Genomic DNA, 23,236 nt, shown 5'->3' with positions numbered 1-23,236 from the left:
GCTGCCATGGGGGAATGAAGGAGATAAAATGAGCTAAGGCCCAAACCATGCTAACAGGATGGGGGGGGGGGGGGGGAGGGGAGCGGAGAGGGGATATAAGGAGTATTATTGGAAGTTTGAGTGTGCGAAGGCTCTTTTTGACGTCAGGGATAGCTGTCATACAGATGAAGAGTTATTTGTAACTCTAGCAAACGCTGGAGAGAGCATCGCACTAATTGTCATAGTCTAAGTAGGTCGCAAGAGGGGAAATAAAATGTATTGTTCAAAATTGTTGAAGATTAGCTAGAGGGAGATGGGGGGGGAAAGAAAATGATAAAACATTTTGATGACTGTAAGAAACATAATAATTTCACTGTTTTTTGGTTGCTGGACTGATTGAAGATTGACATATTGGGTTAATTGTTCACTGTGTGAAAATGTCGTCAATAAAAAACATTGAAACATAAATAAGAAAAGTGTCCACCTAGGATTTATTTCAAGATTAAAGTACAAGAAGCATTGAATACTAATCTTTTAATAGTAATTAAGCTTGACATTTTACTTCTTTGTTCAAAAATTAAAAATTTGAGACCCTCTGGCCTGGGACCAGTGTTCCCCAACACCAGATGGCAAAACTCTTCCATTTGAAAGAATAACACCTCTTAGTGGAATCTTTCCTGGAAGCCAGCAAGACCAGGAAGACACCCACCAAAAGACCCAAGGAAGCAAATTCTATGCTCTCAATATTCAAGCTGTGAGAGCAAAAGACTGAAAATTGGGATGTAGAAAAGAACACTCATTCTGAGTTATGAGGGTCGGAAAACACTACAATCTCCACAGTTCCTTGGAGGACAACTCCAGAAGTAGAGGGAACCAGATCTACTGAGGCCAGTACGGCATGATCAGAATCATGGTCCCGTGGTCTTGCTCAAGTTTCAACAAAGTCTTCCCTACAAGAGGTATGGGAGGATATGCATGTAGACCTCATGACACAGAGGGTGTGATCCGGTACACCCCTGATTGTTGGTGCAATACCTGGCAACCTGATTGTCTGTTTGAATGAGCATAATTTGGTGAGACAGCTGAGCTCTGAAAGTCTTTAGAGTGTTCCAGATTGCCCGGAGCTCCAGAAGGTTGATCTGAAGATTCGTTTCCCAGGCAGACCAAGCACCTTAAGTGTACAGCCCATCTACATGAGTTCCCCAGCCCAGGAGGGATGCATCCTTCATCAGCACCGTTTGTGGCTGAGAAATTTGGAATGGAAGTCCCAGAATCAAACTGGATCGAATGGTCCACCAGTGAAGTGAGCAAACAAGCTCTGGGAACATTCAGATGAAATCATCCAAACTTCCAGGGGCTTGATACCATTGAAAAGCCAGGGTCCATTGGGCTATCTCATGTGAAGACATGTCATAGGTGTGACATTTATTAGGATTTATTTACCACCTTTTTGAAGGAATTCACTCAAGGCGGTGTACAGTAAGAATAGATCAAACATGCGAGCAATAGGCAATTAGAGCAGTAAAAATATTTGAACAATACAAAGCATAGCATGGTATACTACTTGCAATGGCAACACAATATGTACTAGACCATTATAATTGGTAGTGAAGAGCAAGGCAAAGTTGTAACATATAGATGAGTAAGAAAGTAAGAAGAATTAGAAAGTAAGGTGATTTGATTTGAAGTGGTAGGAGTGGATAAACATGTCCTGCTGCAGTATATACAGCCTGAGTACTCCTTGTGTGTGCATCTGCCAACCTCTGCTGAACTGACTGTTCCGTCAGAAACACGCAGCCATGACAGTCTGCGCATTGCTACACTTTGGGTAGAGATCCTGGACGCCACATCAAAAGTGTCGTAAGCGCACCTGGCCAATAACTTTCAACACTCCTTCTGCTGCTTGGCTAACTGACAAAGTAACTCAGCTTGCTCTGGTGGGAGCATGTCAGCTAAGTCTAGCATCTTGCTTGCCGAGTCTCGCAAGTAGATGCTCTTGAAGAGCTGGTAAGACTGGAAACGCAAGACGAGCATTGAAGCCTGGACCATCTTACTCCCAAAAGAAACCAAAGTCCTAGCTTCTCTGCCTGAGGGTGCCGAGGAATAGTCTCTAGAACTCCTGGATCTTTTGAGGACGGATTCCACCACCATGGAATTATGAGGCAACTGAGGCTTATCAAATCCAAGTATGCTGTGGATTTGGTACATGGTATCAATCTTATTGGGCAGTACCAGAACAGACACAGGGGACTCCCAATTCCAAACAAGGACTTCCTAGAGTACCTCATGGAGAGGGGCAGTCACAGCCTCTCTAGGAGACTTGTAGTCCAGAACCTTGGGCATCTTGGCCCTGGGCACTTCCTCTAGTTCCAAAGAAAATGGAATGGCTATAACCATTTCCTTAACAAAAGAAGGTAATGAAAGGCTCTCCGGGGGAGACTTTCTCCTTTCAACTGGTGGGGAGGGTTCAGAGGGAATTTCATAGGCACATCCGAGGAAAAGTAACTTGGATCCTCCTCTGAATCCCATGAGCGCTCCTCCTCTGTGTCAGACAATACCTCTGGATGGGAGTGCAGAGACTGAACCTGCCTCAACATGGAGGCGGCATATCTTCTAGAAGGCGTAGAGAAGGCGGCTCCTGCCTCAATTCTAGTGAAGCTTCCTCCACCGACGTCGAGGGAGTGCCAGCTTGGGTGGTAGCTGACACCAGGGCCGAAAGCGGCATGAGTGTCAGAGGCCGCACCACAGTCTGAAGGCCAAGCAGGGCCACAATGGAAGACAGGGTAGGTGCAAGCACAGCGATGCACACCGTTGCAAAAGGCCATCGAGCAGCTCAGGGAGCAAGGCCCGGATGCATTCATTGAGGGTCAACACCAGGAATGGCTGGGGTGTCTGTTCAGGAGCAAGTTGCAGAGCTGCTGGGGTCAATAAAGGAGCTGGGTCTTGGCTGCTGGGAGACTGACACATCCGCACCTCCTGTATGGAGGGGGAGCAGTCCTCCCAGCACCAACGCTTGGCACCATGAATTGAGAGTGATAATGTATAAGTCGTTGGTGAGGCCCCATCTAGAGTATTGTGTTCAGTTTTGGAGGCCGTATCTTGCTAAGGATGTAAAAAGAATCGAAGCGGTGCAAAGAAAAGCTACGAGAATGGTATGGGATTTGCGTAACAAGACGTATGAGGAGAGACTTGCTGACCTGAACATGTATACTCTGGAGGAAAGGAGAAACAGGGGTGATATGATACAGACGTTCAAATATTTGAAAGGTATTAATCCGCAAACGAACCTTTTCCGGAGATACGAAGGCGGTAGAACGAGAGGACATGAAATGAGATTGAAGGGGGGCAGACTCAAGAAAAATGTCAGGAAGTATTTTTTCATGGAGAGAGTGGTGGATGCTTGGAATGCCCTCCCGCGGGAGGTGGTGGAGAGGAAAACGGTAACGGAATTCAAACATGCGTGGGATAAACATAAAGGAATCCTGTTCAGAAGGAAAGGATCCTCAGGAGCTTAACCGAGATTGGATAGCAGAGCCGGTAGTGGGAAGCGGGGCTGGAGGTTGGGAGGCGGGGATAGTGCGGGGCAGACTTATACGGTCTGTGCCAGAGCCAGTGGTGGAAGGCGGGACTGGAGGTTGGAAGGCAGGGATAGCGCTGGGCAGACTTATACGGTCTGTGCCAGAGCCGGTGGTGGGAGGCGGGGCTAATGCTGGGCAGACTTATACGGTCTGTGCCCTGAAGAGCACAGGTACAAATCAAAGTAGGGTATACACAAAAGTAGCAAACGTGAGTTGTCTTGTTGGGCAGACTGGATGGACCGTGCAGGTCTTTTTCTGCCGTCATCTACTATGTTACTATGTTACTATGTTAAGATGCTTCTTGGCCTTAGCCTGAAGCTTGTCATCGACGCTTCTTGCTGCCAACAAGGACAAAGTCGAATCCACACGTCGCCTCAGTGTGGGGTCCGACATTGGACGGTCCTGGGGGCTCTGCACAGCAGGAGGCCTTGAGGCAAATGGAAACCCAGGTGGAAACCCACTCGATGTATCACTTTTGTCTATGGGTCTAGCAGCAACCATGGTTACCGACACTCCTGATGCCTATGCGATGCGCCGCCAACAAGGAACCAGACATGGCACCAAAAATCCTCTTGTGTTGAGCCTCTCCGGAAACCTGGGTCCTCTTAGAGTACGCAGTTAAGCAGGCTATGGTCGGGCCAGACACCAAGAATGGGTGTCTTTGGCTGATTGCACCAGGTACAGCGTTTGAAGCCACTGGAAACCTTCATAGACATGGACGGAAAAACTTTCGCGGCTAAATCAAACGAAGCGATGGTGCCTAAAAAGGGGCAAGGCACCAGAAAAATAAAGGGGAAAAACCTGGAAAAGTCAAGGCCTAAAAGCAGCTGTGTGACGATGGAAAAAATAAGGAAACTTAAAACCAGGGAAAATGAAACTAAGAAAATAAAGGAAGAAAACAAAAAGGGGTTCCACAAACAGGAACACAATAGAGGAGCTGAAAAAACAGCTGGAAGGCACAAAAAGAAGCTCTTTTGACTGAGCAACGTAAAGAGATGTTAAAAAAACCCCACACACACCCTCCCTTCATCACAGTAGAAAAAGAACTGATGTGCCTGCATTCTTGTGGTATGCGGAACAGCACTTGCGCATGCATGGTGGAGTGTGTCTCGTGCTCCACAAAGCTCTACTTATGCTTGTCATAAGTCCCCGACTGGGCAACATGGTCGGCATCACCCACTTTTGAGAATAAACAGACCTGCTTGTCCTTGGAGAATTGTTTTATTATTTCTGTGCATATGATTTTCAGCACCAAAAAGTCACTTAAACACAAAAGTAAAAGTAAAGCTAAACCTGAGAGCTAAAATCCAACTAAAAAACACACTCAGCTCACTTTATTACACCAGAGCCACTGTCCGATGAACTCATAACCTGAAACGTATTTTTCCTAAATAGCTCTTTGAAGAAGGTACAAGGTCCTTCTACTTTTCTTTCTGCAGAGTCAATCCTGGAATAACTCCTTGCCAATCAGGTTTTCAGGATATCCACAATGATGCGCATTAACTTCATTTGCATACACTGCCTCTATTCTATGCAAATCTCTTTTGTGCGTATTCATAGTGGACATCCTGAAAAACTGACTGGGAAGAGGGTACGCCAGGACAGACTTGGGAAACACTGCCCTAATCCACCCCTGGAAGATTTAAAGTTCTTCACCTTCAACACCTTCCCCTTCTTAGGATATTTGACTAAATTCTTCCTTGCTCTTTCAACTGTGCCAGAGGTCTATATAATAATTATACTAGCACAAATTAAGCACCATTTGAGCTCTCCAAGATAACTCATAGTGCCTTTTCCCTGCCCCCATATTTCTGCTGCGTTAATTTATAAATGTATATTTTTACATAAAGAGTAGCTCTTCCCATGACCTGAACAGATTACATATCACTGATTATAACTATACTAGTCATGAGACTCATTGGCTTATGACTCTGGCACCAACAATGTCCAGCACTTCCTCTGTCATTAGGATTTGACAATCTGGGATTTTATAATTATGTTCACAGTGTTCCAGATACTGAATTTTCCTTTGTCTATTCTCACCCATAATCCTCCCACCCTCCATAGTATACAGGTAGCTTACTAAAGAAAAGCTAGTAAATGACGACAGATAAAGACCTGTACGGTCCATCCCGTCTGCCCAACAAGATAAACTCATTTAACACTGTATGCGATACTTTATATGTATAACCGGTTTGATTTGTCCTTGCCATTTTCAGGGCACAGACCATAGAAGTCTGCCCAGTACTGTTCTTGTACTAAAAGTTCTGAAGCTAACGTCGAAGCCCCTTAAAATTTACACTCCAGCTCACCCATCTATTAAGTCACTTTTGTGAATTCAGTTCTAAGGATATCACCTTATCTTGTGAACGCTCAATGCACTGGGAAATCTAATATTCAACATATATACTAAGAACATAAGAAAGGCCGTAATGGATCAGACTAAAGGTCTGTCAAGCCCAAGTTCCCAAGCTTAACTATGCATTAAGAGACAGAGCCTGAGACCGGGTTACTGAGTAGGTCATACCCATGCTGACCCATCAGAAGGAAAATAGCAGAGATAATCAGGAAATAACAGCAGGTAGACAAAGGACTCAAGCTCAGCTGAAAGAGGAGGTCTTCACAGGAGAAAAGACCACTAGTAGTAAAACTTATACAGGTAAGCAGGGATGGCAACAATACATATTACATTATGCACAATGCATTGCTCACATATCATGGCAGCACTAAAATACTAAAGAATGAAAATAGCATTAAAGGCATTAAACACATTTTAGAGCTATGCTATGAAGACTAGTATGTTTCAATAATTTTTATTGATGACCAACAGAATTAACCAGTACGATTAAATAAGAAACATTCAAATGCAAATCACAAGAAACAGAAAATTTTTCCACATTTGTTTCTACAGTCATTGTCATCAATTCGTTTTTCATTTTATGCCCCACCTCCCCCCTCTTCAATTATATCACTAAGCAGCAACCAAGAGAGCGGATCTCAAGGGGCCTGGGCTCTGATGGCCCCCCGAGATCCCCCCCCCAGGTCCACACATTATCGTCTATCCCCGCCCCCCTGCCCTCCCCTTCCCTTCCAAAGCTCTAGGTATTGATCATTGGGACAACGTCCTGGGCTGTTCTATCAGTCAAATGTTCAAAAGGGAGCTTTTCGCTCTTGGGGGCAAAGAGTCCAAAAACGGGCCCCATCTCAAACGGAATTTATCAAACTCACGCGGGTTTCCTTATTTTACCATCGCTATGAAGACTAGTATAAAACTGCTGGGGGCAGTACACTATGTGCTTTGAAAATACGTCTCTTATTGTATTTATGTTTATATTAGGTCATTTTACTAAACTAAGTTTTATGTTAAACTGTACCTGCTGTACACCACCTTGGGTGAATCTCTCCATAAAGGCAGTTAATAAATCCTAATACATAAATTTTATTCTATATGTTTTAAATGTACTATTTTGTAATATCATTGTGTGTCCCCTAGTTTTTGTACTTTTTGAGAGAGTAAACAATCAATTCACATTTACCTGTTTACTCAGGATTTTATAAACTTCTATCATACCTCACTTCAGCTCTCTCTTCTCCAAGCTGAAGAGCCTTAATCTCTTTAGCTTTTCCACATAAGAGAATCATTCCATTCATCATTTTGAGAACTCTTATCTATATTAAGCTACGCTAAAACTGTTAGTTTTAATATAGCGGTTAACTGGACTTCTATGCCCATTATACCAAGCTAATGACACACAGAACATGGCAACACTACCATGTCTGTATTAAACAACAAGGCACCCATGATGGGCATATCAGGTTTGACTGTACTAATGGACATTGTCTGGCTTTTCACTGTAGCCTTCTGAATACTGTGTCACGTCTACTGGCCTTCCACTCATCTATCAAGGAAGACTGAACTGCAAAACTCTCTAAACCTTCTTCATTCAAGTAAAGGTCTCTCTCTAGTAGATGGGCGCTAGTTTTCCTTCTGCCAGAAGCAGTATCAAGTAGACGACAGTAAAAGGTTATTATATCGGGGGGAGAGGGGGGTCACGATTACCTGTTTCATGGGGGGGAGGGAGAGAAGATAGAAGGAATTTCATGGTTCGTGGGTGAGGGAGGAGATAAGCAGGATTTCATGCATAAGTGATTTAACGTGGGCAAGAGGGCAGATCACCCCCGCCCCCAAACACTGTGTCACGTTTGGTCCTCTCCCCCTACCTCCAACATGACTTCCTCACCCTTGTTTCTTCCCCACCAAAAAAATGTAAGCAAGCAAACTACGCCGACGGTTTCAGCATTAGATGGGCTGCGTTAAGTTTCATAATCATTAATGTTAATTAATCAGTGTTGAGAGAAGGCCCTCTACGGTCTAAATATAATAGTCACGTTCTGCATTGTACTGTCAAACATCATAAAGAAAATGGGTCAAAAGACCTAGAAGAGACACGTCACATAAGACTATAACCTAAACCCCCATCAATCATATAGTATGTTTATACATTGCAAAGATACCAAGTCACACGCATTGGGGGACCGGTCTGCCATCTCTTTCTTCCTGTTTCGCTCTCCTCCCTGTCCGCGATCCGGCAACTCTCTCTCCCTCTAACACCCACCCACTGTCAAACTCATGCCAGAGATTGCCCACCTGCTAACCCGCGGCTTTCCTTCTCCGGTGCCCCGCCGTCCCTTACTGAACAAGTCGCTCTGCTCTCTCCTCGACGGAAACAGGAAGTTACATCGGAGGAGGGCGGGATATAGAAAAGGAAAGCAGTGGGGCCTGTCGCGGCCGATCAAAGACATGTTGGGAAAAAAGAGCTGCACGGGATTTGCAGGGTTCCCGTGGGATGGGTGTGTACGAGCCTCTCAATTACCACCTACCTACCCAGGGGTTTCCAAGGCGTCCAAATACCACTTCTTCTTCCTCCCGTCCCAAAAATTCAGAGCAGCGGCACTTACTCTCCACTCACTTACACGGATCAAAGAGGTTTGATTGATTTGGCGAGACGGCATGACGTCAAAAAGTTGAAGCTAATTAGTTTAAGGTGCCTTTTCCCCTCTTCTGTGCAGCTGTCATCCTAGTTCACACAAAACAAAGTAAGCAACCCTATGAGCTGCTCTATCCACGTTGTTGTTGTTGTTTATTGTTGATACTCAACTTGATAGCATTTTTATTTGATTGCACTTATATTTTCAAACATGCCACCTTGTGCAGCATACGAATTTATACAGAGGAAGTACTGGTTTCATTGGTTAGAATAGTAATTAGGTCTAAACAGTGCTTTTTTTGTAGAAAAAAGGTGCTGGGCAGGGTCACCACATATGGCTCCACCCCTATGATAGCCACACCCACATTAGCCACATACCAGCCATGGCGCATATAAACAGACATCATTGAAAATCATATACTAGTATAGGAGAAAAAATGTGATTTTTTTTTCATTATAAATCATTTCTTTAAGCTGCTACAGCTCCAGTATACCCAGTGCAAAATAAGACAGCCGATGTAAATTCTCAAATTGGACATATTCCAAACACTAAAATGAAAATAAAATGATTTTTTTCTACCTTTGTTGTCTGGTGACTTTATTTTTCTATCCATATTGGTCCCAGTTTCTGATTCTGCTGCTCTCTATCTGTTCTCTTAACTCCGTTTCCAGGACTTCCTTTCCATTTATTTCTTTACTTTCCTGCTTTCTTCTTCATTTCTTGCCCTAAGTAAAAGCTGTGTCCTCCTCTGTGGAACTGACTGGAGGAGGTATAATGTGGATCCAGAATTTGCCTATTTTCTCCATCCATGTGCAGTCTTTCTCCGCTCTTTCCTTTCCCTCATCTCCATCCATGTGCAGTTTATCTCCTCTCTTCCCTTTCCCTCATCTCCATCCATGTGCATCTTCTTCTTTTTTCTTTCCTCTCCTCCGTCCATGTCCAGTATTTCTCCTCTCTTCCCTCCCTTGTATTCATGTAAAGCAATAATTCTCTCTCCCCTCTCCTCCATCCAAGTCCAGCATTTCTCCTCTCTCCCCCCAAACCCCTCCATCCATCCATGTCCAGCAATTCTCCTCTATCTCCTGCTCTCCTCTCCATCCATTTCCAGTATTTCTCCTCTCTGCCATGCCCTCCCACCCATGTGCATCTCCTTCCTGTCTTCCCTCCCCTCCATCCATGTCCAGCATGTCTCCTCTCTCCCCTGCCCTCCCCTCCCATGTCCAGCGATTTTCCTCTGTCCCGTCCTCTCCTGCCATCCATGTCCAGCGATTCTCCTCTCCTCTTCCCTGCCCTCCCCTTCCATCCATGTCCAGTGAATTTCTCTTCCCTGGCCTCCCTTCTTATTCATGTCCAGTAAGTCTCCTCTCTTCCCTGCCATCCATGTCCAGCGATTCTCCTGTCTCCCCTGCCCTCCCCTGCCATCCATGTCCAGCGATTCTCCTCCCATCCATGTCCAGCGAGTCTCTCTTCCCTGCCCTTACCTCACATCCATGTCCAGCAATTCTCCTCTCTCCCCTGCCCTCCCCTCCTATCCATGTCCAGCGATTCTCCTCTCTCCCCTGCCATCCATGTTCAGGGATTCTCTCTCACCTGCCCTCCCCTCACATCCATGTCCAGCGATTCTCTCTCTCCCCTGCCCTCCCATCCATGTCCAGCGCTTCTCCCCTCTCCCCCCTGCCCTCCCCTTACATCGATGTCCAGCGATTCTCCTCCCTCCCCTGCCCTCTCCTTGTATCGATTCTTTCCCCAGCCGGTCCTTCTTCTCCACTGCCTGCCTGCTATGAAGCAATAAAGACTGCAGGCAGTGATTGAGAGAGGCTGGCAGTGTCGGAGCTTCCCTTTGCGAGTCCCGCCTACTTTCTTTCAACTTCTTCCTGGTTCCGCATAGGCGGGACTTGCAGAGGGACGCTCTGATGCTGCCAGCCTCTCTCAATCGCTGCTTGCAGTCTTTCTTTATTGCTTCATAGCAGGCAGGCAGTGGAGAAGAAGGACGGGCTGGGGAAAGAATCGATAGAAGGGGAGAGAGGGGAATCACTGGACATCGATAAAAAGGAAGGGCAGGGGATAGAGGACGGAGAATCGTTGGATAGTAGGGGAGTGAGAGAAAGGGTTAGGACTCGCCGGGAAAAAAGGTGCCGGTACGCCGTACCGTTGCGTACCGGCACAAAAAAAGCCGTGCTTCTAAATTAGTTCTAATGCATGCCATGATAACATCAAGACTGGATTTCTGTAATGCACTATATACAATGGTCTAACTACAAAGGGCCTGCACCAGCTCCAGTTGATTCAGAATGCAGCAGCAAGACTCATAGAAGGTTGCAAGCGACGTGACCACATCACACCATTTTTGCTAAAACTTCATTGGCTACCAATACAATACAGGGTGACATTTTAAATTCTATGTCTGATCTTCAAGACCCTGAAAGGAAATGGCCCCGAGTACCTGAAAAATAAGATGATCCTCCACACACCGCCAAGGACACTAAGGTCCTCCCAAGGACTTTCACTAACCACACCCTCTCCAAAAGACATTACACACTGTGATACCCACAAGTGAGCCTTCTCCGGAGTAGCCCCCACACTCTGGAATGCACTGCCTGAAAGGTTCCGCTTAACACAAAACTATCTCTACTTCAGGAAGCAGGTGAAAGCTTGGCTCTTCAACCAGGCCTTTAATGGAAGAAGTAACTAACGTGTTAGTCTCACTCAAACACACATAAGGAGTGACTCGGACTACACATACTGCAGCAGCATTTTTATCCACTCCTACCCTAGCTAATATTTAACCATCTCTCCAACCTCATGTGCAACTTTCTTTAAATCAGTCACCCTACTTTCTAACTCTTCCTACTGTCTTACCTATCTATATGTTACATCTTTGATTTACCCTTCCCTATCAATTATAATGCTCTACTACGTATTGTGTTAACAATGTAAGTAGTATACCATACCATACTTTGTATTCTTTAACTATTTTTACTGCTGTAATTGGCTATTGCTCATGTTTGACCTACTCTTACTGTACACCATAGGCGCCGACTCCGTGGGTGCTGTGAGTGCTCGAGCACCCCCAATATTGCCGTCGGAACAAAGTTCCGGTTTCAACCCCAGCCCGACCTGCTCTCTTCTTCCTCCTCCGTCCTCGCATTCCTGCCGCCCAGAATTTAAAACTAATTTTACCTCAGGGCACAGCGGCAGTGAAAGGCGAGCACTGCAGGCTCACTTTCAGCCTTCCCTTCCTTCTTCTCTCTCAGCTCTGGTCCCGCCCTCACAGAAACAGGAAATGAGGGCGGGACCAGAGCAGAGAGAGAATAAGGAAAGGAAGGCTGAAAGCGAGCCTGCAGTGCTCACCTTTCATTGTCGCTGCGACCTGAGGTAAAATTAGTTTTAAATTCTGGGTGGCAGGAAGGCGAGGACGGAGGACTGTTGTGGGAGAAGAGGTCAGGCTGGGGTTGGAATTTGGGGGGGGGGGCTGAAAAGGGGCAGGTGGCGTTGTTTGGGGCAAGTTACGGGACATGGAGGGGAGAGAGGAGAAATCACTGGATGGGGATGGGACGGAGGAGAAATCACTGGGAGGGGAGGGGAAATCACTGGACATGGAACAGGGGCAGGGGAGAGATGAGACTTGTTGGACATGGAAGAGAGGGTAGGGGGAGAGATGAGACTTGTTGGACATGGATGGAGGGAGGGGCATGGGAGAGAGGAGAATTGCTGGATATGAAGGGGAGGGAGGAGAAATTGCTGGACGGGGAGGTTAGGGGAAATCGCTGGACATGGAAGAGAGGGCAGGGGAGAGATGAGACTTGTTGGACATGGAGGAGAGGGCAGGGGAGAGATTAGACTTGTTGGACAGGGAGGGGCAGGGGAGAGTGGAGAATTGCTGGATATGGATGGAGGAGAGAGCAGGGGAGAGAGGAGACTTGCTGGACATGGAAGAGAGGGCAAGGGAGAGATGAGACTTGTTGGACAGGGAGGGAGGGAGGGGCAGGGGAGAGAGGATAATTGCTGGATATGGACGGAGGAGAGGGCAGGGGAGAGATGGGAATTCGCTGGACATGGATGGAGGGGAGGGTAGGGGAGAGAGGAGAATTGCTGGATATGAATGGAGGAGAGGGCAGGGGAGAGAGGAGACTTGTTAGACATGGATCAATGGAGGGGAGGGCAGGGGACAGAGAAGAAATCGCTGGACATGGATGGGAGGGGAGGGGAGGGGAGAGAAGAAATTGCTGGATATGGATGGAGGAGAGGGCAGGGAGAGAAGAGTTGCTGTACATGGGTGGAGGGGAGGGCAGGGGAGAGAGGAGAGTTGCTGTACATGGATGGAGAGGAGGTCAGGAGAAATGCTGGACATGTATGGAGGAAAGGGAAGACAGGAAGGAGATGCACATGGATGAGGGAAGGAGATGTACATGGATGGAGGGCAGGGGAGAAAGGAGAAATGCTGGACTGGACATGGAGTGGAGGAAAGACAGGAAGTAGATGCACATGGAGGGAAGAGGAGAAATGCTGGACATGGATGGAGGAGAGGGAAGAGAGAGGAAGGAGATGCATATGGATGGAGGGGAGGGAAGAAAGAGGAGAAAGATGCATACTGACTGAGATGAGGGAAAGGGAAAAGAGGAGAAAAACTACACATGGAAGGAGAAAATAGATGCTGGATGGAAAGGGGGAAGAGAGGGGGCAGGTACTGGATGGAAAGGGGAGAGATAGGGGGTAGATGCTGGATGGATAGGGGGGAGAGTTAAGATCGAGGAAAGAAGAAACAAGAGACTGAGATCAACACAATTAGAAACAGTAAATGGCCAGACAACAAAGGTATGAAAAAATGAACTTTATTTTTAGTTTAGTATAAAGTAGTGTGGTAGTTGTGTTATTAAATATAGAAAATGGAAATAAGGTAATATCTTTATTGGACTAATTTTAATACATTTTTGACTAATGTTTGGAGACCAAACCCTCCTTTCCCATGTCAGAACAGAATACCGTAACAGCAGTATAATGTCAAGACCTGAGGAAAGAGGTTTTGGCCTCTGAAAGCTCATTTAAAAATGTGTTTAGTCCAATAAAATGATATTATCATATTTCCATTTTTGTTTTATTTGTATTTGTAAAACCTAAAGTATAGTGATTGAAATACAGTGGTGGAAATAAGTATTTGATCCCTTGCTGATTTTGTAAGTTTGCCCACTGACAAAGACATGAGCAGCCCATAATTGAAGGGTAGGTTATTAGTAACAGTGAGAGATAGCACATCACAAATTAAATCCGGAAAATCACATTGTGGAAAGTATATGAATTTATTTGCATTCTGCAGAGGGAAATAAGTATTTAATCCCTCTGGCAAACAAGACCTAATACTTGGTGGCAAAACCCTTGTTGGCAAGCACAGCGGTCAGACGTCTTCTGTAGTTGATGATGAGGTTTGCACACATGTCAGGAGGAATTTTGGTCCACTCCTCTTTGCAGATCATCTCTAAATCATTAAGAGTTCTGGGCTGTTGCTTGGCAACTCGCAGCTTCAGCTCCCTCCATAAGTTTTCAATGGGATTAAGGTCTGGTGACTGGCTAGGCCACTCCATGACCCTAATGTGCTTCTTCCTGAGCCACTCCTTTGTTGCCTTGGCTGTATGTTTGGGTCATTGTCGTGCTGGAAGACCCAGCCACGACCCATTTTTAAGGCCCTGGCGGAGGGAAGGAGGTTGTCACTCAGAATTGTACGATACATGGCCCCATCCATTCTCCCATTGATGCGGTGAAGTAGTCCTGTGCCCTTAGCAGAGAAACACCCCCAAAACATAACATTTCCACCTCCATGCTTGACAGTGGGGACGGTGTTCTTTGGGTCATAGGCAGCATTTCTCTTCCTCCAAACACGGCGAGTTGAGTTCATGCCAAAGAGCTCAATTTTTGTCTCATCTGACCACAGCACCTTCTCCCAATCACTCTCGGCATCATCCAGGTGTTCACTGGCAAACTTCAGACGGGCCGTCACATGTGCCTTCCGGAGCAGGGGGACCTTGCGGGCACTGCAGGATTGCAATCCGTTATGTCGTAATGTGTTACCAATGGTTTTCGTGGTGACAGTGGTCCCAGCTGCCTTGAGATCATTGACAAGTTCCCCCTTTGTAGTTGTAGGCTGATTTCTAACCTTCCTCATGATCAAGGATACCCCACGAGGTGAGATTTTGCGTGGAGCCCCAGATCTTTGTCGATTGACAGTCATTTTGTACTTCTTCCATTTTCTTACTATGGCACCAACAGTTGTCTCCTTCTCGCCCAGCGTCTTACTGATGGTTTTGTAGCCCATTCCAGCCTTGTGCAGGTGTATGATCTTGTCCCTGACATCCTTAGACAGCTCCTTGCTCTTGGCCATTTTGTAGAGGTTAGAGTCTGACTGATTCACTGAGTCTGTGGACAGGTGTCTTTCATACAGGTGACCATTGCCGACAGCTGTCTGTCATGCAGGTAACGAGTTGATTTGGAGCATCTACCTGGTTTGTAGGGGCCAGATCTCTTACTGGTTGGTGGGGGATCAAATACTTATTTCCCTCTGCAGAATGCAAATAAATTCATATACTTTCCACAATGTGATTTTCCGGATTTAATTTGTGATGTGCTATCTCTCACTGTTACCAATAACCTACCCTTCAATTATGGGCTGCTCATGTCTTTGTCAGTGGGCAAACTTACAAAATCAGCAAGGGATCAAATACTTATTTCCACCACTGTAAGTCAGTTTTTGAAATTTGCATCTCCTTATATTTGCACAGTACAGGGGAACTGAGGGGCAGGACTGTTCATGGAAGAAGTCCTGGTGCAGGTTGTAGGCAGCCTTTGAGTGGTGCTGCCACTGCCCAGGTGAAGACTGAGCAGGCAGGATGTTAAGGTACCAGGGAGGAGAGGGAATGCACCACCTGTAACAAAAAAAAAAATTCAGCACCCCTAATCTTTTTGAAAAGTTGGCTCCTATGCTGTACACCGCCTTGAGTGAATTCCTTAAAAAAGGTGGTAAATAAATCCTAATCTTCTCTATATATAAAACGCACCTCCAACATTCTAATGAAGCCTCACTTTCCCAACATTCTAAAGTGAAGTGGCTGAGATAAATTTTCGACCATGAGTGTCTGCCCCGCCCACGCGTCAAACGTGATGATGTCGAGGGCGGAGCAATGACACTCAACGAATCACATCACCCACCCACCCCCCAACATCAAACACCCCCTCCCACCACCCGAAGCACATCCACACACACGTCCCCCCCCACACACACATGTCACTCCCTCCCTCCCAGTTCAAGGCCCATCAGTAACCTCCCACCGAGTTGCAGACTCCCCCCTCCCTCAGTTTAAAACACCCCCTCCGCGTAAATAACCCTGCTCGCCGCATCAACCCCCCCCAACATCAAACACCCCCCTCCCACCACCCAAAGCACATTCACACACCCGCCCCCACATGTCACTCCCTCCCAGTTGAAGGCCCATCACACCCCTCCCACCAAGTTGCAGACTCCCCCCTCCCTCAGATTTAAACACCACCCCCTCCATGTTAATGACACCTGCTCCCCCCTACCACGGCACTCTGGACACCACCCTTTCCTCCAAAATACCTCCCCTCTGCTGACGGATCCGAAGTTCTGTCCTGGGCTGCGGGGCGTGGCTTGATGAATGAGCATCTGTTGAAGTCTCTTTGCGTGCGTCTGACATCAGACACATGCACAGAAACTTCAACAGATGCTCATTCAACAAGGAACGCCACGCAGCCCAGAACAGCACTTCAGATCTGTCAGCAGAGGTACGCGACGGCTTCAGGGGAGTTCATTTTTTCATACCTTTGTTGTCTGGCCATTTACTGTTTCTAATTGTGTTGATCTCAGTCTCTTGTTTCTTCTTTCCTCGATCTTAACTCTCCCCCCATCCATCCAGCATCTACCCCCTATCTCTCCCCTTTCCATCCAGTACCTGCCCCCTCTCTTCCCCCTTTCCATCCAGCATCTATTTTCTCCTTCCATGTGTAGTTTTTCTCCTCTTTTCCCTTTCCCTCATCTCAGTCAGTATGCATCTTTCTCCTCTTTCTTCCCTCCCCTCCATCCATATGCATCTCCTTCCTCTCTCTTCCCTCTCCTCCATCTATGTCCAGCATTTCTCCTCTTCCCTCCATGTGCATCTACTTCCTGTCTTTCCTCCACTCCATGTCCAGTCCAGCATTTCTCCTTTCTCCCCTGCCCTCCATCCATGTACATCTCCTTCCCTCATCCATGTGCATCTCCTTCCTGTCTTCCCTTTCCTCCATACATGTCCAGCATTTCTCCTGACCTCCTCTCCATCCATGTACAGCAACTCTCCTCTCTCCCCTGCCCTCCCCTCCACCCATGTACAGCAACTCTTCTCTCCCTGCCCTCTCCTCCATCCATATCCAGCAATTTCTTCTCTCCCCTCCCCTCCCATCCATGTCCAGCGATTTCTTCTCTGTCCCCTGCCCTCCCCTCCATTGATCCATGTCTAACAAGTCTCCTCTCTCCCCTGCCCTCTCCTCCATTCATATCCAGCAATTCTCCTCTCTCCCCTCCCCTCCCCTCCATCCATGTCCAGCGAATTCCCATCTCTCCCCTGCCCTCTCCTCCGTCCATATCCAGCAATTATCCTCTCTCCCCTGCCCCTCCCTCCCTCCCTGTCCAACAAGTCTCATCTCTCCCTTGCCCTCTCTTCCATGTCCAGCAAGTCTCCTCTCTCCCCTGCTCTCTCCTCCATCCATATCCAGCAATTCTCCACTCTCCCCTGCCCCTCCCTGTCCAACAAGTCTAATCTCTCCCCTGCCCTCTCTTCCATGTCCAACAAGTCTCATCTCTCCCCTGCCCTCTCTTCCATGTCCAGCGATTTCCCCTAACCTCCCCGTCCAGCAATTTCTCCTCCCTCCCCTTCATATCCAGCAATTCTCCTCTCTCCCATGCCCCTCCCTCCATCCATGTCCAACAAGTCTCATCTCTCCCCCTACCCTCTCTTCCATGTCCAACAAGTCTCATCTCTCCCCTGCCCTCTGTTCCATGTCCAGTGATTTCCCCTCCCCTCCCAGTGATTTCTCCTCCGTCCCATCCCCATCCAGTGATTTCTCCTCTCTCCCCTCCATGTCCCGTAACTTGCCCCAAACAACGCCACCTGCCCCTTTTCCGCCCCCCCCCCCCAAATTCCAACCCCAGCCTGACCTCTTCTCCCACAACAGTCCTCCGTCCTCGCCTTCCTGCCACCCAGAATTTAAAACTAATTTTACCTCAGGTCGCAGCGACAATGAAAGGTGAGCACTGCAGGCTCGCTTTCAGCCTTCCTTTCCTTATTCTCTCTCTGCTCTGGTCCCGCCCTCATTTCCTGTTTCTGTGAGGGCGGGACCAGAGCTGAGAGATTCTCCGTCCTCTATCCCCTGCCCTTCCCTTTTATCGATGTCCAGTGATTCCCCTCTCTCCCCTTCTATCGATTCTTTCCCCAGCCCGTCCTTCTTCTCCACTGCCTGCCTGCTATGAAGCAATAAAGAAAGACTGCAAGGGGGGGTTTTAAATCTGAGGGAGGGGGGACTCTGCAACTTGGTGGGAGGGGTGTGAAGGGGACCTTGAACTGGGAGGGAGGGGGGTCTGTAACTCTGGAGGGACTGAAGGGGGGCAAGGGACCGAGTAGGGTGGTGTCCAGAGGGTCGCGCCATGGGGGGGGGCAGGCAGTAACGCGAAGGGGGGGTTACAATCGGAGGGAGGGGGGAGTCTGCAACTCGGTGGGAGGGTGTGAAGGGGGCCTTGAACTGGGAGGGAGGGAGGGGTGTCTGCAACTTGGGAGGGAGGAAGGGAGGGAGGGAGAGAGAGAGGGGGTCTGCAACTCGGGAGGGAGGGTGACACGAAGGGACAGAGGGGAGTCTGGAGGGAGGGAGGGGGGTCTGCAACTCGGAAGGGAGGGAGGGAGGGGGTATGGAACTCAGCAGGGAGGGAGGATGGGTGGGGGTTTACCTTGCTAGCGCCCGTTTTATCGCGTTTCGAAACGGGCCTTTTTTACTAGTAAATAAATAAATTGTAAATCATTGTATCATTTGAAGGAGCTGGTTATAGGGACTCCTTGTATCCGTGCAGAGATGTTTTCACCTAGGTAAGAGGCCACCAAAAACAGATATCATGTTATGAGAATAAGGTGCTTAACAATAAAACTTGCTATTTATAAGTACAATATAAAAAACATTAATTAAGTTGAAACCTAGGAGCATTTAACATCTGTGCCTGCATTTTGTTTTGTGGAATGCAGTGGTTATATTATAAAAATGCACTTGTCTTTTTTATTACTACTATTTCACAGGGGGATACTGAATAATGAGGGAAGGGTGTCCTTCATGCAGTAGTTCTGCCCAGCGTTAGTCTAAATGTGCCAACATTGTCCAGTTCACCACACTATTAGCCACCAAGTTCATACAAAGTTAATTATGTTAAGTGGAAAATAAATTTGTTGGCTCAGATGTCTGCTATGTGAATATTCCATCACAGTTTCATTATTGCTACCAAGTATTACATATTAAGGGCATTTGCTTTAAACTTTGTTTTAATTTATTTATCCAGTCCTTACATGCACATGGCTTTGCTTTTTAAACCCAAAGGTGAATCCTGAGGGTGGTTGAACAATTAGGTATAAACTGCGTTGTTTCCGACTTTACTTGTTTTGGTCTGCTTCTGGTCTTGCTGATCTGTGTATCTGCTGTTGAGAATTTTGAAAGGTGAAAATGAGAAAATAAAAATTAAGTTTTGGATGGACTCTATAGAAGTTGTTGTTTACTTTTGCAATGTGTGTATAGATGCCTGTTCTGGTGTGAGCATGTGATAATGTTTGAATAACTGTCTATACTTATGGCTATGATTTCTGAACATGCGGCTTCATTAAAGGACAGACTTCTAAATGCCCAGTTGAGTATATATGCTAATTTCAACTTTGTTAAATGTTCCAGACATATCATAACATGTAACATAAAAGTAGCCATACCTGGTCAGACCAATGGTCCATTTAGCCCAGTATCCTGTTTTCCAAACAGTGGCCAAGCCAGGTCACAAGTACCTGGCAGAAACCCAAATTGTGGCAGCACGCCATACTACAAATCCCATCTACTTGCTCCCATAATATATCTGAATTCTATTATTCTGTCTCACTGTAGTTTTGAATTTAAGCCACATTGAACCCGAGTTTGCTTGGGATAAGTTGGGATATAAATATTTTGTTAAAAATCATTTATCTTCCACCTTCTAAGACATTACCTATCCAACTGGATGGTGATAACACAAGGAAAGCAAGTTTGGTCCAGTGAAGACTAACTCAAAATAACCTGTTCCTTAGCTGGGCTCTAGTATTACCATATTGAAAATGCGACCATACTGTGCTTCTGTGGTTATGTTCCACTAATAAGTTAACCCCCTGTTTACTAAGCCGTGCAGCAATGCTGACACAGCCCATTCAAAGTGAATGGGCTGTGTCGCATTAGCACACCGTAGCCACTAGCGCAACTTAACAAACAGGTTTAAATGATTAACTGGCTTTCTTGAAAGGATGATATAACCTTTGGATTAATGACTAGGAACAAAAACATATACTTATTTACTCAATGTTACAATTCCTCATGTACAGCCACAAAACAACTTTTTAGGGTGGATAATGTTCACAATGAGCTCCTTTTATTTATTTATTTGTGGCATTTATACCCCGCTCCTTCCCGCTCAATAGCAGGTTCAGTGCGGCTTACAAAGTATGGTACAAAGTATCACAGAGATAATACAGGGATGGAAACAATGTATCAAAGAGATGACATAATTACTTAGATTAGGTTCAGTGCGGCATATAAAGTATGGTACGATGTATCACAGAGATGATACAAAGTATGGAACAAAGTAATGCAGGGACAGCATAATTTCATAGAGTGTGATAATTACATAGAGTGGGACAGTAGTAAGAGATGTGTTGAAGGGATTGGAGTGTGGGTGATACAGTGGAGTGGAGTTATGTTTGAGAATTAGGACAGGTCGAAGGCTTATTTGAAGAGGTAAGTCTTCAGCAGTTTTCGGAAGGGTAGATGTTCAGCGGTTTTTCGGATGTGTCGAGGTATAGCGTTCCAGAGTTGGCTGCCTATTACAGAGAAGTTGGATGCGTAGTAGGTTTTGTATTTAAGGCCTTTGCAGTTAGGGAGATGAAGATTGAGATATGTTCTAGAAGTACTGGTCCAGTTTCTGGCTGGAAGATCGATCACGTTGGACATGTAGCTTGGGGATTCGCCATTGAGGATCTTGTGGATCAATGTATGGGCTTCGAAGTGTATTCTTTCCTTGATTGGGAGCCAGTGAAGATTTTCACGAAGTGGTGTTGCGCTTTCGAATCGTGATTTGCCAAAAATGAGTCTAGCTGCTGTGTTTTGGGCGGTTTGGAGTTTTTTCATGATTTGGGCTTGGCATCCGATTAAGATGCTGTTGCAGTAGTCGGCATGGGTTAGCACTGTGGATTGTACTAGATTGCAGAAAAGTTTCTGTGGAAAGTATGGGTTCACTCTTTTCAGTATCCACATCATGTTGAACATCTTTTTCGTCATGGCTTTTGCATGAGTTTCTAAAGTTAGGTGTTTGTCTAATGTTACTCCTAGGATTTTTAGATTATCAAATATTGGGATTGTAACGTCGGGGGTGGTCAGGGTGGTTGGGAGCCGAGTAGTGTGTTGTGATGAAAGGATGAGGCACTGAGTTTTTTCTTTATTCAGTTTCATCTTGAAAGCGTTGGCCCAGGATGCTAGAGTATTCATGGCAGTGAATACTTTCTCCGAGATTTCTGTAAGAGTGGATTTGAAAGGGATGAATATTGTGACGTCATCAGCGTAGATGAAAGGATTTAGGCCTGATTTGGATAGGGATTTGGCGAGAGGGATCATCATGAGGTTGAAGAGGATCGGGGATAGGGGTGATCCTTGGGGGACACCGCATTTTGAGGACCATGTGGGCGATATTGATGAGGTTGATTTGACCTGATAGGATCTGGTGGTGATAAAGCTTTTTATCCAGTTGATGATGTTTCCACTGATCCCTAGTTTGTCCAGTAATTTTGTAAGGATGTCATGGTCTACCATGTCAAATGCGCTGGACAGGTCGAACTGCAGAAGTATTTTGTTGCCAATTGAGATTTCATGTTTGAACTTGGATACCAGGGTGAGTAGCATTGTTTCTGTGCTGCGCGCAGTTCGAAAACCTGATTGTGATTCATGTAGTATAGAGAATTTTTGTATGAATTCGTTAAGTTGGGAGGTCACTCTGTTTTCCATCAGTTTGGTTAGAAGAGGGATGGAAGCCACAGCTCGGTAGTTGGTGATGTCATTCGCTGGTCCATTGGGGTTTTTCGGAATTGGTGTGAGTAGAATATTGCCGTGTTCAGATGGGAAGGAGCCTTGTTGAAGTAGGAAGTTTAGATGGGTGGTGAGTTCTGTTATGAATCGTTCTGGGGCATTCTTCATCAGATAATTGGGACATGGATCCAGGTGGCAGTGGGACTTGAAGAGTTTGGATAGTACTGAAGAGATTTCTTTGGTGCTAAGGGGAGCGAAATGTGTCCAGTATCGGTCTGCTGGGATATTGTCAGAGTCAGGGTTCAGTTCATCTAGGAAAGTGTCAATGTTGTTTTCATCATGTGGAATTGTTTTGCATAGATTAGTGAGTTTATCAGTGAAGTATTTGGCCATTTGGTCGGCAGATGGATAGTTTGAGGGTGAAGTTGTTACTGGGTTCGTGTTGAAAAGATTTTTTATGATTGTATATTGCTTTTTTATGTCTGTACTGGTGGTTGTGATTTGTTTTGTGTAATATGCTCCTTTGGCTCATTTGATGTCATTCTTGTATTTCTTTTGTGATAATTTCCACGCATTAAGGGTGATGTCATCTTTTGATTTGCTCCAGGCCTTTTCTAATTTCCTGGTTTCTTTCTTTAGTTTCTTTAGGCGAGGGATTTTTCTTTGAGTTTAGGGTTTTGGAGTGTAAAGGAGCAATTTCGTCTAGAATAAGATTGCATCTGTGGTCCCAATCTGTAAGGAAGTGGTTTGAGTTTGGGTCTATCGACCAATTGTTGTCGTAGATAAGTTGCCAGAAGGTATCCTTTTCAACCCGTCCTCTGGTTTTAATTGTTGTGGGTTCTGGTGCTTTGGGTTGATCTTTTTTTTTGCCAGTGCATAGATAGGGTTGCTTTGTGGTGGTCGGACCAGGGAGAGGCGGCCCAGTGGATGTCAGATAATATGAAGTTGTGGTCTGTAGAGTGTTTGTGTGTGATGATATCAAGTGAGTGGCCTTTGTTATGTGTTGATACTATTGGAGGAAGGTTGAAATCACATAGTTGGAGGAAATCTATACAGTCCCGGGTGTGGGCAGAGGTGAAGTCTTCTAAGTGGAGGTTTAGGTCTCCTAGTAGTAATATATTGGAGTTGTTGACGCATGCATTTGATACAAAGTCCATAGAAGAGATAAGAGTTTTCAGTTTTGGCACAGTATAAGTCATCACAATAACAAAATATAAGAAATCCAATGGACTGCATTAGGGGCTTATAGCCCATTTAGTTATGCTTAAACAAAAGAGATCTGAATTAAATAAAATATTTTTATTTTGACTTATAAAACCACTTGTCCCTGAAACATGTTCAAAACACAATAATCTATTTGTGTA

At 45.9% G+C, this 23,236-nt stretch overlaps 1 protein-coding gene across 4 annotated transcripts in view; it reads right to left on the bottom strand.

The window, feature by feature from the left end:
• The window catches only part of VAMP4 (vesicle associated membrane protein 4), a 104,331-nt gene extending 95,810 nt beyond the window's left edge, over positions 1-8,521 (bottom strand). Inside the window, exon 1 of one of the 4 annotated variants that reach the window (XM_030206695.1) lies at positions 8,439-8,521. The gene's annotated coding sequence lies outside the window, so the exon portion shown is untranslated. Of the gene's footprint in view, positions 1-8,205; positions 8,281-8,438 lie in introns of those variants that run through there. The other 3 variants (XM_030206697.1, XM_030206694.1, XM_030206696.1) reach the window with 3 other exon arrangements.
• Between the last annotated feature and the right edge of the window lie 14,715 nt (positions 8,522-23,236).

This window comes from Microcaecilia unicolor, chromosome 6, assembly GCF_901765095.1.
Source record: "Microcaecilia unicolor chromosome 6, aMicUni1.1, whole genome shotgun sequence".
Classification (NCBI taxonomy): Eukaryota; Metazoa; Chordata; class Amphibia; order Gymnophiona; family Siphonopidae; genus Microcaecilia; species Microcaecilia unicolor.
The sequence above is the reverse complement of the archived record's forward strand: the minus strand, read 5'-3'. Positions and strand labels throughout refer to the sequence as shown.